At 40.7% G+C, this 14181-nt stretch overlaps 1 pseudogene; it reads right to left on the bottom strand.

Annotated features, from left to right (window-relative positions):
• Positions 1-5823: 5823 nt before the first annotated feature.
• LOC100431513 (NADH dehydrogenase [ubiquinone] 1 beta subcomplex subunit 9-like) lies at positions 5824-6292 on the bottom strand (annotated as a pseudogene).
• Positions 6293-14181: the final 7889 nt, after the last annotated feature.

Consider the following 14181-nt stretch of genomic DNA (forward strand, 5'->3'; position numbering starts at 1 on the left):
CTGCCTGTGATCATTGTTTACTTAGAAAGCCGGCTGACGTGAGATGAAATTAACACAATAGGATGGAAAACTGCTAATAAAACAAAAATCCCGTTAGATTTTCATAGCCTAATGGCATGAAACATTACTCACTAATGGCATGAGACATTACCATGCTAATGTGTAGTCTGCATATGTCGGAGGAGGAAGGATGGGAAGGACTCTTATTCTCTGCAAATGGAGAAATTACCTACTCCCAGATGGAGGACTGTTGGGATTAGTGGGATACTGGTGACCAGGAAAGAGGGGCAGACTTTTCTAGGCCTGGGCAGGAATCAGAGCCCTAGGGTTTGTTCCTCTGTACTAATAAAGCACCATGGGCTCTTCCAATCCAAGCTGCTCTCTGCATTCACCATGTGTCCCTCCCATTTGAGAATCACATTACTGACATGAATAAGATTTGAGCACAAATAATAAGAAGGAAAAGCTGTCTCCAAGTGCACTTGATAACTGTGGAAGCCTGACTTTGTTTACACTTTTACTTGGCATCCTCTGATCATTATCTGATTCAAATCTTATGGAGTTAATTTATTCTTGTGGCTTTTATTTAAAATCTGTTCTGTTGTGTTAAGAGGTATTCTAATTGTCCTTGACAAAGTAAAAAGATCCCAGAGTCAGGGACTGTGAATTCTACTTTCTTAGAAGCTCTTTATTCTGTCCGTTTATGCATCCAGAGATACAGATATTCATTCAATACTGGCTGAATGACTATCCCTGGACCACGTGATAGAATGCAAAGAAAAACAGAAACCATTATTTTCCTCAAGATAACCACGGGCTCTTATGGGACATGAGGTTGGCATGCAAATTACTAAGGGAGGTGTTCAACCAGGGAGACACTGGAAGAGTGAGCACAGGCAAGTCCCATCTTCATGGAGGAAGGCAGCAGGGCTATAGCTCTGGAGGAGCGGTTCTATCGTCTTCAGCTTTAGACAATCCTGGAACCATAACCTGTTTCTAAGATGGGCAGTCTGATGATGGAAGGGCTGCCTGAATGCGGGTATGTATGTGCTTGCACATGCTTGTGTGTTTATTTGATTCTGTCCCCTTACTGTGGTTGGCTCTGGTAGTTGTAGCTCTCCTCTCCTCCTTTTCTCTGGAAACAGAAACATCTTTTTCCAACAATAAGTCTATTCCATATTGATGCTATGGGACCAAGCTACAGTGACCATGCAATCAGTTCAAGGAGGCCTATGTGACCTGGGGCTGATCAACTAGAATCCTCAGCATTCTTCCAGGACTTTGCTGGGACCAGTGGCAGAGGTATTCTTTTTCTCTCTGTGCTTCTGTCTCTGTCTCTCTCTTCCTGAAAGAGCTAACTTTCTGAAAGTTTGGGATAGATTTAACTCCCTGTGTTAGTCCATTTTCATATTGCTCTCAAGAAATACCTGAGACTGGATAATTTATAAAGAAAAAGAGGTTTAGTGGACTTGCAGTTTCACATGGCTAGGAAGGCCTCCCAATCATGGTGGAAGGTGAAGGAAGAACAGAAACACGTTTTACATGGCAGCAGGCAAGAGAGCATGTGCAGGGGAACTGCTCTTTATAAAACCATCAGATCCCATGAGACATATTCACTATCATGAAATCAGCATGGGAAAAACCTGCCTGCATGATTCAATTACCTCCCACTGGGTCCCTCCCATGACCCATGGGGATTACGGGAGCTACAATTCAAGATGAGATTTGGGTGGGGACACAGCCAAACCATATCACTCCCTAAGTCAATTTTTTAGCATGTGGGAGAAAATTGCCTGAGAATAAAATCAACTCAGAAAAGCAAGAGAGAGAGAGAGAGAAAGAGAGATCTAATGATATTGTTCAAATTAATTCCTTAATTCTGAATCTGGACAGGAATTCTTGGTTATACAGACCAGATCATTCTCTTTGTGCTTAAGCTGGTTTGAGTTAAATTTGTCACATGCAAATCAAGTAGTCCTAGTAACACTTTTTCTTCCATCCATCTCAGCTTTTGAATGCTCAAGGCATTCTTGGCCACTGTGAACAGAACAAGACTTTATAATTCTTTACAATGAATGTGTCCTTTGTAGCCTGCCATCTGCCTTTGTGGTGGCAGGTGAAGAGACAGGTCAAGCCCCTTGCTGAGCAACACTCAATGGAGTGAAAGCTGGTACAGAGATCCTTGATCTGCTTACCTACAAAGGCTTTTTGAGGCATACTTTTCCCAATGTTTCTTCTGTTTCTCTTTGGACTTTTTCCCTCTTGTAAATTGATACTGAGGGTATGAAGCCAAGGAAGAACTTCATAAAAGCACTAGGTTTTTCAGGAGGGATTTCAGAGTGAAGAAGCAATTAAGCAGGTGGAGCTTGCTCGAGATATATCAATGACACTAGCAGGGATCAGTGGGCTTGGAGAGCCTTTGCCTATGAGCAGCCAGAATGTTTTTCTGTGTGCTGGCACAAAACTGTCCTGTGCACAAGTGTCCTGGTGATAATGTTGAACCAGGAGAAGGAACTAGGAAACAAGGGGTGGTAGTCATTAGGACTAATGACTAGAATTTGGATTTTTCTTTTTCTGGGCACATGATAAAATTGCATTCCCACCACTTTCAAAGCAAGGTGTGGCTGGATGACTTACTCATAATGAAATGTGAGCAGAAGCAATGTGCCTCCTCTGGTGCATCATATTTAAGAACCATTGAATGATTTCTCCACTCTTTCATGAAGACTGGTGATATTCAAGACGAGATTTTCATCAACCAGGCTGCCCCTGAATAAGTCTGTACCAGTTTCCTGAATAAGGAAAAAGCAGCCAATTTTGGCATGAACTTGAAGTGTGATCAAGAAATAAACCATTGTTATTTTAAACCAGTAAGTTTTTTTTTAAATTAATGAACTTGATTTTTTAGCACAGTTTTAGATTTACAGAAGGGCCAGGCACAGTGGCTCATGCCTATAATTCCAGTGCTTTGGGAGGCTGAGGTGGGAGGGTCCCTTGAGGCCAGGGGTTTAAGACCAGCCTGGGCAAAATAGTGAGACCCATCTGTACAAAAAATAGAAAGAAAATTAGCTGGGTGTGGTGGCATGTGCCTGTAGTCCTAGCTATTCAGGAGGGTGAGGCAGGAAGATTGCTTGAGACCAGGAGTTTGAGTTATAGTGAGTTATGATCATGCTGCTTCATTTGCACTCTAACATGAATAACAGTGTGATTTTGTCTCAAGAAAAAAAAGATTTACAGAAGAATTGAGCAGATAGTTCAGTGTTTCCATTTATCTCCCCTACTGACATATTCCCTATTATTAACATCATACATTAGTGTAATACATTTGTCACAATTAATGAACCAATACTGATATATTATTATTAACTAGAGTTCATAGTTTACATAGAGGTTCACTCTTTGCATTGTACAATTCTGTGAGTCTCAACAAATGCATGTCATATACCCATAAATATAGTATACAGAATCCTATTGCTGCTCTAAAAATCTTCTGTGCTTCACCTGCTAATCCCTCCCCTACCCAGAACCCCTGGCAACAAGTGTCTTTTTAATGTCTACATAGTATTTCATTTTCCAGAACGTCATGTAGTTGGAATCATACAGTATGTGTCCCCTTCAGACTGGCTTCACTTAGCAATACACATTTAAATTTCTTTTATATCTTTTCATGGATTGATAGGACTTTCTTCCTGTCACTGAATAATATTCATTGCATAGAATATGGTTTGCTTATCCATTCACCTATTGAGTTACATCTTGGTTGCTTCCAGTTTTTGCAATTATGAATAAAGCTTCTATAAACATTTGTTTGTAGGTTTTATGTGGGCATAAGTTTTCAAGTCAGTTGGATAAATACCTAGGAGTGTGATTGTTGGATTGTATGGCAACACTATGTTTAAGCCTTGTAACAAACCACCAGATTATCTTTCAAAGTGGCCACACCATTTTGCATTGCCACTGAATAATATTCTTGCCAATATTTGGTATTGTCAGGTTTTTTTTTCCATTACAATAGGTTTTTAGTGGTATCTCATTGTTGTTTTAACTTGCACTTCTCTAATGACATATGATGTTGAGCATCTATTCATATACTTGTTTGCCATCTGTGTATCTTTTTTGGTGGGGTATCTGTTCAGGTCTTTTGCCAGTTTTTAAAATGGGTTGTTTATTTTCTTATTATTGAGTTTTAAGGATTGTTTTCCCCTTTTGGCTACAAGGCCTTTATCAGATATGTGTTTTGTGAATATATTTTTCCAGTCTGTGGCTTGTCTTTTCATTCTCCTAAAAGTATATTTGCAGAGCAGAAGTTTCAAATTTCAATAAAATCTAAGTTGCCAATATTTTTTTTTCTGTATTGCTCTTTTTTTTTTTAAATCTGAAAACTCATCTCCAAACCCAAGGTCACCTAGATTTTCTTCTACATTGTCTTCTAGAAGTTTTATAGTTTTACATTCAGGTCTATGATCCACTTTGAGTTAATTTTTTGTGAAAAGTAGAAGGAAGGTCTGTGTCTAGATTATTCTTTTCCTAAGGGTGTCCAATGTTTTAGTACCATTTATTTAAAAATCTACGATATCTTTTTTTTTTGAGACAGATTCTCAGTCTGTCGCCCAGGCTGGAGTGCAGTGGTGTGGTGTTGGCTCACTGCAGCCTCTGCCCCCCAGGCTCAAGTGATTCTCTCAAATCAGCCTCCTGAGTAGCTGGGACTACAGGTGTGTACTACTATGCCTGGCTAATTAAAAAACCTTGTAGATATACACGGTCTCACTATATTGCCCAGGCTGCTCTCAAACTCCTGGGCTCAAGCCATCCTCCTACCTCAGCCTCCCAAAGTGCTGGGATTACAGGTGTGAGCCACCATGCTTGGCCTAAAAATCTACTATTTCCTCATTGAATCTCTTTTGCTCATTTGTCAAAGATAGATGGTCTGTATTAAGTGGGTCTGTTTTGGACTCTTTTATGTTCCCCTGATTTATTTGTCTATTCTTCCTCCAATATCATGTTGTCTTGATTACTGTACCTTTATTAGCAGTGTTAAAGTCAGGTAATATCAGCCTTTTGACTTTGTGCTTCTTCTTCAGTATTGTGTTGATTATTTTGTCTTTTGCCTTTCCACATAAACTTTAAATCTTTTTTTGATCTTCACAAAATAACTTGTTAAGATTTTGATTAAGACTGCATTCAATCTATAGATCAGTTGGAAAAAATTGACATCTTTACAATATTGGGTCTTCCTATCTATGAACACAGAATACATTTCCATTTATTTAGATATTTGATTTTTTCAAATCAGACTTGTATTGTTTTCCTCAAATAGATTCTGTATTTATTTTGTTAGATTAGAATCTAAGTATTTCAATTTTTTGGTGCTGACATAAATGATGAATTTTTAATTTTATAATCCATTTTTTCCTTGTGAGTATATAGGAAAGCAATTAAATTTTGTATATTAGCCTTGTATCGACAATCTTGCTGTAACTGCTTATTGATTTCAAGACTTTTTTTTGTTTTTTGGTCAGTTCTTTGGAATTTTCAACATCGACAATCATCACATTTGCAAACAAAGACAGTTTTATTTCTTCCTTATCTGTTTAATTTTTTTGTTCTTTTCTTATCTTACTGTCTTAGCTAGGACTTCTAGTATGATGCTGAATAGGATGGTGAGAGGAAACCTCCTTTCCTTGTTTCTGATTTTCAGGGGAAACCATCTAGTTTCATCATTAAATATAATATTAGCTGTAGGGGTTGGCAAGCTTTCTTTTTTTTTTTTTCCTTTTCACTGATTTTTTATTAGAGCAAGTGTATGTTCTGTAACGTATTTCACTAGCAAGCATGAAAGAGGAGGTCTCTCTCTCTCTCTCTCTCCATGGGCCGCTCCCAGCGTCTGGTCACAATATGCCATCACAGTGGGGGCAAATCACCTTCCTTTCTGGCAGGTGGCGTTTCCTCCTGCAGCTGCTTAACCTCTCGTTTCCAGCTTTCCCTCCACAGTTTCTTCCACTTTTTTCTCTTGGCAAAGTAATCAGGATACATTGCCTTCTCAGAAGGATGCCAGTCATCTAAGCACCATTCTGGGACCTTGTAGCACTCGTGTGTCACATAGGAGGTACCCCTAGGAGAGTCAGGGAAGATGTATGGCTGTGGATGCTGATGGTACCGGAATTCTTCCTCAGCTCCTTCAGCAGCCGGGTGGCCTTCATCATATCCTTTTCGTTCGTATGTTCTTCAGACCGGGCTCTCATCAAATAAGCAAAGTATCAGTATTTGTCCCTGTGGATGCACCACAACTCGAGGTGGCGCACCCACTTTTAAAGCCTCAACACCTTCTGCTGATGGGTCAGGTAGGCAGCCGGTGCGGAGTATGCCACGACTGCACTGACCTTCAACGGCCTCGGGGGTAGCCAGGCGACTTTCTTTATTAAGGTAAGGAAGTTTCTTTCTGTCCCTAGTCCACTGACTTTTTCCTTAAATCATGAATGGGTGTTTGATTTTATCAAATGCTTTTTCTGCATCTATTGATATGATTATATATTTTTCTTCTTTAGCCTGTTGAGGTGATGGATTGCATGAAGTGATTTTTGTTTATTTATTTATTTTTTGAGACTGAGTCTCACTCTGTCGCCCAAGCTGGAGTGCAGTGGTGCAATCTCGGCTCACTGCAACCTCTGCCCCCCAGGTTCAAGCGATTCTCCTGCCTCAGCCTCCCGAATAGCTGGGATTAAAGGCACACACCACCACACCTGGCTAATTTTTGTATTTTAGTAGAGACGGAGTTTCACCATGTTGACCAGGCTGATTTTGAACTCCTGACCTCAAGCAATCCGCCTGCCTCAGCCTCCCAAAGTGCTGGGATTACAGGCGTGAGCTACCATGCCCGGCCTGAAGTAATTTTTGAATGTTGAGCCAGCCTTGCGTATCTGGAATAAATCTCATTTGTCGTGGTGTATAATTCTTTTTCTACATTGTTGGATTTGATTTACCAATATTTGCCTGAGAATTTTTACATCTGTGTTCATGAAAAATACTGGCCTGAGTTTTTCTTTCTTATAATGCCTTTCGCTGGTTTGATATTAGGACAATGCTGACCTCATAGAATGAGTTAGAAAATGTTCTGTGTGCTTCTATTTTCTGAAAGAGATCATAGATAATTGGTATAATTTCTCCCTTAAATGTTTGGTAGAATTCACTAGTAAAACCATCTGGACCTGGTATTTTCTTTTTTTGGAAGGTTATTAATTATTGAGTCAGTTTCTTTAATAGATATAGGTTTATTCATATTCTGTGTCTCCTCATGTGAGTTTTGGTAATTTATTCCCATCAAGGTATTGGTCTATTTCATATACTTTATCAAATTTGTAGGCATAGAGTTGTTTATATTCCTTTATTATACCTTTAATGTTCATGGGATCAGTAGAAATAGCTCCTCTTTAATTTCTAATATTAGTAATTTGCAGTTTAACTAGAGGTTTATCAATTTTACTCATCTTTTGAAAAAAATTAGCTTTTGATTATACTTTTTTTTTTTAACTAAAAAGTAAACTTTAATGTCGAAAATGCAAACCTGGGGAGGACAGAAAAGATCACACACAAGGTTGTCACTTCACACTTGGAAGGTCACACAGCGGCCGGGCAGAGGCGCTCCTCACTTCCCAGACGGGGCGGCGGCCGGGCAGAGGCACTCCTGACTTCCCAGATGGGGTGGCCGGTAAGAGGCGCTTCTCACTTCCCAGGCGGGGCGGCGACTGGGCAGAGAGGCTCCTCACTTCCCAGACGGGGCGGCCAGGCAGAGGTACTCCTTACTTCCCAGATGGGGCGGCGGCCGGGCAGAGACGCTCCTCACTTCCCAGACAGTGGGCAGCTGGGCAGAGGCACTCCTGATTATACTTTTAAACTAGGCTTTATTATGCTTTTAATGATCATGAGATCAGTAGAAGTAGCTCCTCTTTTATTTCCAATATTAGTAATTTGTAACTTGACTAGAGGTTTATCAATTTTACTGATTTTGTGAAAAAACTAGCTTTTGATTTTGTTGATTTTTCTCTATTGATTTCTTGTTTCGACTTCCATTGATTTCTGCTCTAATATTATTATTTTGTATTATGCTTCTTTGGGTTTATGTTTCTATTTTTTCCTTAATTTCCTAAGGTAGAAACTTAAATGATTGATTTTAGATCTTTTTTCTTTTTTAATGTGTGCATTCAATGTTAGAAAATTTCTTCAAAACCCCACTTTTGCTGCATCCCACAAATTTTGATCAGTTGTATTTTCATTTTCATTTAGTTCAAAATATTTAAACATTTATTTGGAAAAATCCAGTCAACCTGGGATGCAATAGAACTATGAGCAAGAGAGAAGCCATATTGTTTTAAGCCACTAGGGATTTTTTTTTTTTTTTTAAACTGTAGAAAACTTAGCCTATCCTGCTGGTAAATGAGGACAAAGGATTTTGTAAGTATAGCAGTCACAGTGTGTATTTCAGGCAACATAAACCAAATCTGGTTGATTTAAGCATGCACAAAAAAGAATTTATTAAAATGAATATTGGTAGTTCAGAATATCTTCAGGAGGCCTGGAGTACCTGCATTGTGGGCTACACACCTGGAAGCAATGTTCCTAATCATGCAACAAAACTAAGGCAGTGAAGACACCATTGTTGCTGCAGTCCAGCACTGATACTGTGATTGCCCTGCAGACACCTCCGACACTGGATGCTGCCCTGGGAACCTGGGAGTAGCTGCTGCCACACATCAACAGAGTGAATTCTCTCAGCTCCTGCCTCTTCACAATTCTTGCTTCCAATGTAATGTCTGGGAAGGTGCCTATAGGTTAGTTCAACAGAATGAAAACATCTGCTATAGTAAGCAACAAAGTGATATAATTGAAAGAGCTCTAGACTGCAAGATGACCTGGGATGCAGTCCAGATGCTCAGCATGGTGAGCCTGAGGAAACCCCTTTGCCTTTGAGAGCTTATAGGGTGGCATGAGGATGAAAGGAGATCAGTGGTTTGAGGGCAGTAAAACTCTCTATCAATGTGTGTTATTAAGTGTTTGCGTGACCAGGTGTGGTCAGCACAGTACCCAGCAACTAACCCACCACTAGGCACAGACTGGGCACTCAATATTTAGAGCAAATAAAAGGTCTAAGCTTGTTCAGGTTAAAGATCTTGACCTCTCAATTTCTGTCTTCCCTGCTAGAATATAAGGACTTTTCTAGGGATTTTTGTCTGCTTTCTTTAATGCCGTAGCTCCAGCTATAAGAGCAAGGCCTAGAAGAGTGGGCCCTCAATAAATATTTGTTGAATGAGTGAATGAGTGAGAGAAATGAATGAATATCTCAGTCCTGTCATCTGAGACCAGAATGTTCCTAGCCCAGACCCTTATTTCTAAGTTCATCTAGGAATGTTCTTCCTGACTTAGTTCTGCCCTTCTTCAGCTGCTGTAAAAGGGCTTCAAAAAAGTGTCCAACTGTCCAAGCAGCAAACTTCTGTCATTGTTTCTCTGTCACTGTCTTATGATAAGAGCCTGCTGGGTGCTTTGAAAGGAAATTGGCCCCAGTCTCTGCAATATTCTTTATAGCCCAATGATGTCTTTGCTTTTTTAGCTGTAGTTTTCTCTTTCCAGTCTGGGTTATGATTTTCCCTTGCTCAGCTGGCCCCTAGCATAACTAGTCTAACTGCATCACTATCTACCTCTTACTGACAGTGATCAGCCCATAAAAGGACTGCCATTTGACTTATCCTAGTGTCATACCCAAAAGTCACATCCTGACCACAGTGAACACAAGATAAAGGCTATTGGGCCTAGAAAGGACTTTGGATGTCATCCAAGCTTGCTTCTTTTGAGGGAGCCTCTGCATTTGCTGTTTCCTTTGCCAGCACAGCATCTCCCCTTGAGCTTTTGATGGCTAGCTCCTTCTTGTCATAGGAGACCTCAGTATAAAATTCATCCCCTCACACAGGTCTTCCCTGAGTGCTCCATCTGAAATAGCTACCCAGGACCTCTCCATCATAAGACTACATTTTAATTATCTGTCTATTGCTTACCATGATTTCACACACATGTTTATTCATTTATTCATCATGTAAGCAGATTAATAGCTCCTGGCACATATTGGAAGCTCAGTAACATTTTTTGAATGAATAAATTCAGTTCAAGCCCCTGGGAAACTCAAGCCCAGAGAAGTAAAGTGACCTTAACAAGGTCACACAGCTCCTTAGTGGAACAGCATGGACTAGAACCCATGGCCCTTGACTCTTGTACAGTGCTTTTCCCACCACGCGTTTTCATAGATAAAGATAAAAAGAAGGAATATCTCTTGGGCTCCCAGTAGGTGTCAGTTTCTGTGGTAGTTGCTCTATACATGTCAGTCAAATTATCCTTATGATGACCCTATAATGTAGGTAGAGTTCAGATTTTTATAAATAAGGATAGAGAGTCTTTGCGATGCTGAGTAATTTGCCAGGTATCCCACTGCTATAGAGTGAGAGCTGGGATCTGACCCTAGCTTGGTCCGACTTTCAAGTTTTTTGTACTGCTTCAGCTGCGTGACATCTCCAGGTAACATTTGTGCTTTATTAGTATTTCTGTACAGTAAATCTAAGCAGTGAATAATAGGGAAATTTCAGGCACAATGGAAGGCCGACAGAAGGCATGGGGTAGGGAGGCTACACAGATTTCCTGTTGCCCTTCAAATCACACTGTAGAAGTGACATCTGTCTCTTTGTCTCACAAATGAGGCTTACTGCTCTAGAGTCCTGGGATGCAACTGTCACACTGTGTGAGTAGCCTCCAAAGGTGTGTGATGCGAATGGCAGCTCTGCCTGGCTCCATTCAGTTTCCTCCTTGGGAGGACAAAGAAAATTGCAATGTGTGTAATTGATGCCCAAATGGCTAGAAAATAAAACATCTCATCAATGATTTATGTATTTCCAAATATAAAATAAAACTTGTAGACCAAATGCTAACAGAGCCCATGCAGCCCTTGGTTTCTTCCATCTCTGTTTACAGCCTGAATCCCACATTTTTTTCTGGTTCTACCCATTCCTTTTTCCTCTTGAGCTCATGTTGCCATCTACTTGGCTGACTCCTAACCTTGGGCAAACTTATTTGTCCCTTTCACCTGCCCTTTCTCCAGGTTGCAGAGTATTTTTGGAGTAATCACATAGCTCTCATCAATCTATGTTCTCTTGCTTCACCTGGGCCTTTGATGCAACTTAGTGGAGCTTTTTCTCTGCTCTGGTTGCTGGCCTCTTCCCGTCCTCACTGTTATAGGTAAAGCCATTCGTGATGGATTTAAAGATTTAAAGATGCTGGTCCAAGTGCACGCACCTGGTTTGACAGTGTAGAGGGAGCTGCAGGACTCAGGGAAAGGTGTTCTCAGCACCTATAACAGTTTCTCAGGTAGTGGCAAAGAAAAGAATGGTAAGAAGATTCTGGCAGTTCTCTGGGCTTTTATTATAAAAATCCAAAAATGGCCTCATGGGCTCAAACTCTAGTAAAGGATTTAAGGGTCATTGTATTAGAGACTGTGGTCTTCCTTCCCTTGCTTGCTATCTCACTTTCCTTCTTTCTTTCCACAAAAGTTATGCACCTACTATGTGCCAAGCACCATTCTAGGTTCTGGAAAAGAAAAGCTAAAATCTCTGATATCCTGGAACTTTCATGTAGTAGTTGACTATCGTCACGTACTTTCTAAGGTGAAGCACCCTGAGTTCCTTGCATCCCAGGCACCCATTTGTTGGCTTCTCCTCCACTCATTAAGCTTAGTTACATTCTTGGGCTGTAAAAACCTCTTGGGGCTCAAGTCTAGTTCACTAGATTTTTTTTTCAGAGACAGTGAAGAAGAAAGGCAAAAGCAATAAGCATGCAAAGAGAAGATACACCTGTTCAAGACAGAAACCCTCAAAGCAGCTCTTGTAGCAAACCAAACATTAAAAGTAATTTTGCTTGAGCTGAGATCTCCCTGAACTCAAAAGCACAGGTGTAGGGAGATGAGACGGAAGAATTATCTTGGAGATACTGTAATAAGCTAATACAGTGTGCATGACAACTTAGGGACTGAGAATTCATAAATATATTCATGTTTTCTTCCCAGTCAAATTGATTAAATATCCAAGCACAAAGACTGAAAGAGAGATTGAAACAGCAAGAGAGAGAAAGGAAAAGTGAGCTACAGAAGTTCTGGTAAAACATATCAACTCTGGACAAAGACTACTTCATCAAATGCATAAACAGCCACTGCCTGATACATTAGAATCTGGAAGTATCATAAATTAACTGCCAAGAAACTTTGCGAAAGGTCATATTTAACATTAATCAAGCTCTGGTAGTGGATATTTCCATGGCTAGAGGAGAGAGGAAAAGAAAGACTGCTTTCTCTGCATTGCATTTTCAAAATCACTTTCTAATTTTTCAGCAAGAGAAGAAAAAACCGATTTCTAGCTGACTTAGGGACAGATATTTAATTATCTCATCACTTGGGCATCCCTCGAATGTGAATATTGAGGCATATGAATGGGAGGGGGCATGGCTGTTCATTTTCTGAGTAAGTCCTTTTGACTGCTTTCAGCCACAAGGTAGTCTTATTTTGAAAAGTTCCCACACATAGGTATGCCACACATAGGTACTCTGTGGAAGCCACAGAGTAAATGAGCAGCTTAGGAGCGGGGACATAGTCAACAGAAAGTTGAAGGTGAAAGAAAATGAACAATTGTCCTGGTGGCAGCCAGTTTGGGACAGAAGCCCACTTTCTTTTAGGCTATGGGATCTTGAGCCAGGATCTAAGACACTGGGTTATTTAGTAGGACCATAGGAGATACTGGACTGGCCATTCCTGGGTCTTAGCATCCCCTTCCTCTGAATGGGTATGATAACATTTGCCTAGAGAGTGGATAGCTAATGTGTTTACTCATCTGGGTGGGAAAGCAGTACCATAAATCCAGATCATTACTTTTCTGTGTCTTCTCTAAGATGGCCATTTTCTTGATCTGACTTTATATAGATGATCTGTTTTTATCGCTGGTTACTTCAGATGCTTATCTATTCTTTTCTTTTCCATTGCCTTTTTTGACTGGAGATTCTAATTTGTCCCAAGACTGAGCTACATTTATATGTGCACTTATTCAACAGATAGTTAAGAATTTGCTTCGTGTGTCAGGTTCTTATTTACATGCTGAGGGTGCATCTGTGAACCAAACAGACAGAACTTTCTTCTCTCATAATACATAAATAAATAGGCTAAGAAACCCATTACACGGCAATATGACAAACATAAATAAATGAAGTGCATGGAAAGTTAGGAGGTGAAGAGTGCTATGGGAAGTGAGAGGAGGGTTTGGGAGTGCCTAGGGAGTTATGGTTTTAAAGAGTGGTCAGTGCAACCTCATTGAGAAGGTGACATTTGGCCAGGTGCGGTGGCTCTTGCCTGTAATTCCAGCACTTTGGGAGGGCAAGGCAGGTGGATCACCTGAGGTCAGGAGTTCATGACCAGCCTGGCCAACATGGTGCAACCCCGTCTCTACAAAAATACAAAAATTAGCTGGGCATGATGGCAGGTGCCTGTAATCTCAGCTACTTGGGAGGCTGAGGTGGGAGAATTGCTTGAACCTGGGAGGCAGAGGTTGCAGTGAGCTGAGATCACACCAAGCCTGGGCTACAGAGCAAGACTCCACCTCAAAAAAAAAAAAAAAAAAAAAATAGAAGATGACATTTAAACAAAGCCTTACAGGAGGTGAAGGAGGAACCGTTTGGATGCTGAGGGACAGAGCATTCCAGGCAAGAGAATAGCAAGTGCTAAGGCCCTAGGAGCTTGGAGTGTACCTGACGTGTTTGAGAAACAGTAAGGAGGCTGTGGTGGCAGGAGCAGAGTGAAGGGGAGAAGCTAAAGAGGTGCCCAGGGGAGATTTTCCAGGGCCTGGCAGGTCAGAACAAGAACTCTGGCTCTTACTATGAAAGAAACAGAGTATCTTTGGAGAATTTGGGGCAGAAGAGGCGAAATTTTCCTTACAAAATGACTCACAAAGATGTTTGCTCTGCGTTATTCAGATTGGCTCTAATCACAGAGAATAAAAAAGAACTCAATCTCTAAACTCATAGGCACCAAGGGAAGCTGTGGGCAAGGTAGGGCTCTCCCCCAGCAGCCCCTCCTTTGTGCACTTTTGCCTTTGCACAAAGTCCTTGTCA

Source organism: Pongo abelii, chromosome 6 (genome assembly GCF_028885655.2).
Source record: "Pongo abelii isolate AG06213 chromosome 6, NHGRI_mPonAbe1-v2.0_pri, whole genome shotgun sequence".
Classification (NCBI taxonomy): Eukaryota; Metazoa; Chordata; class Mammalia; order Primates; family Hominidae; genus Pongo; species Pongo abelii.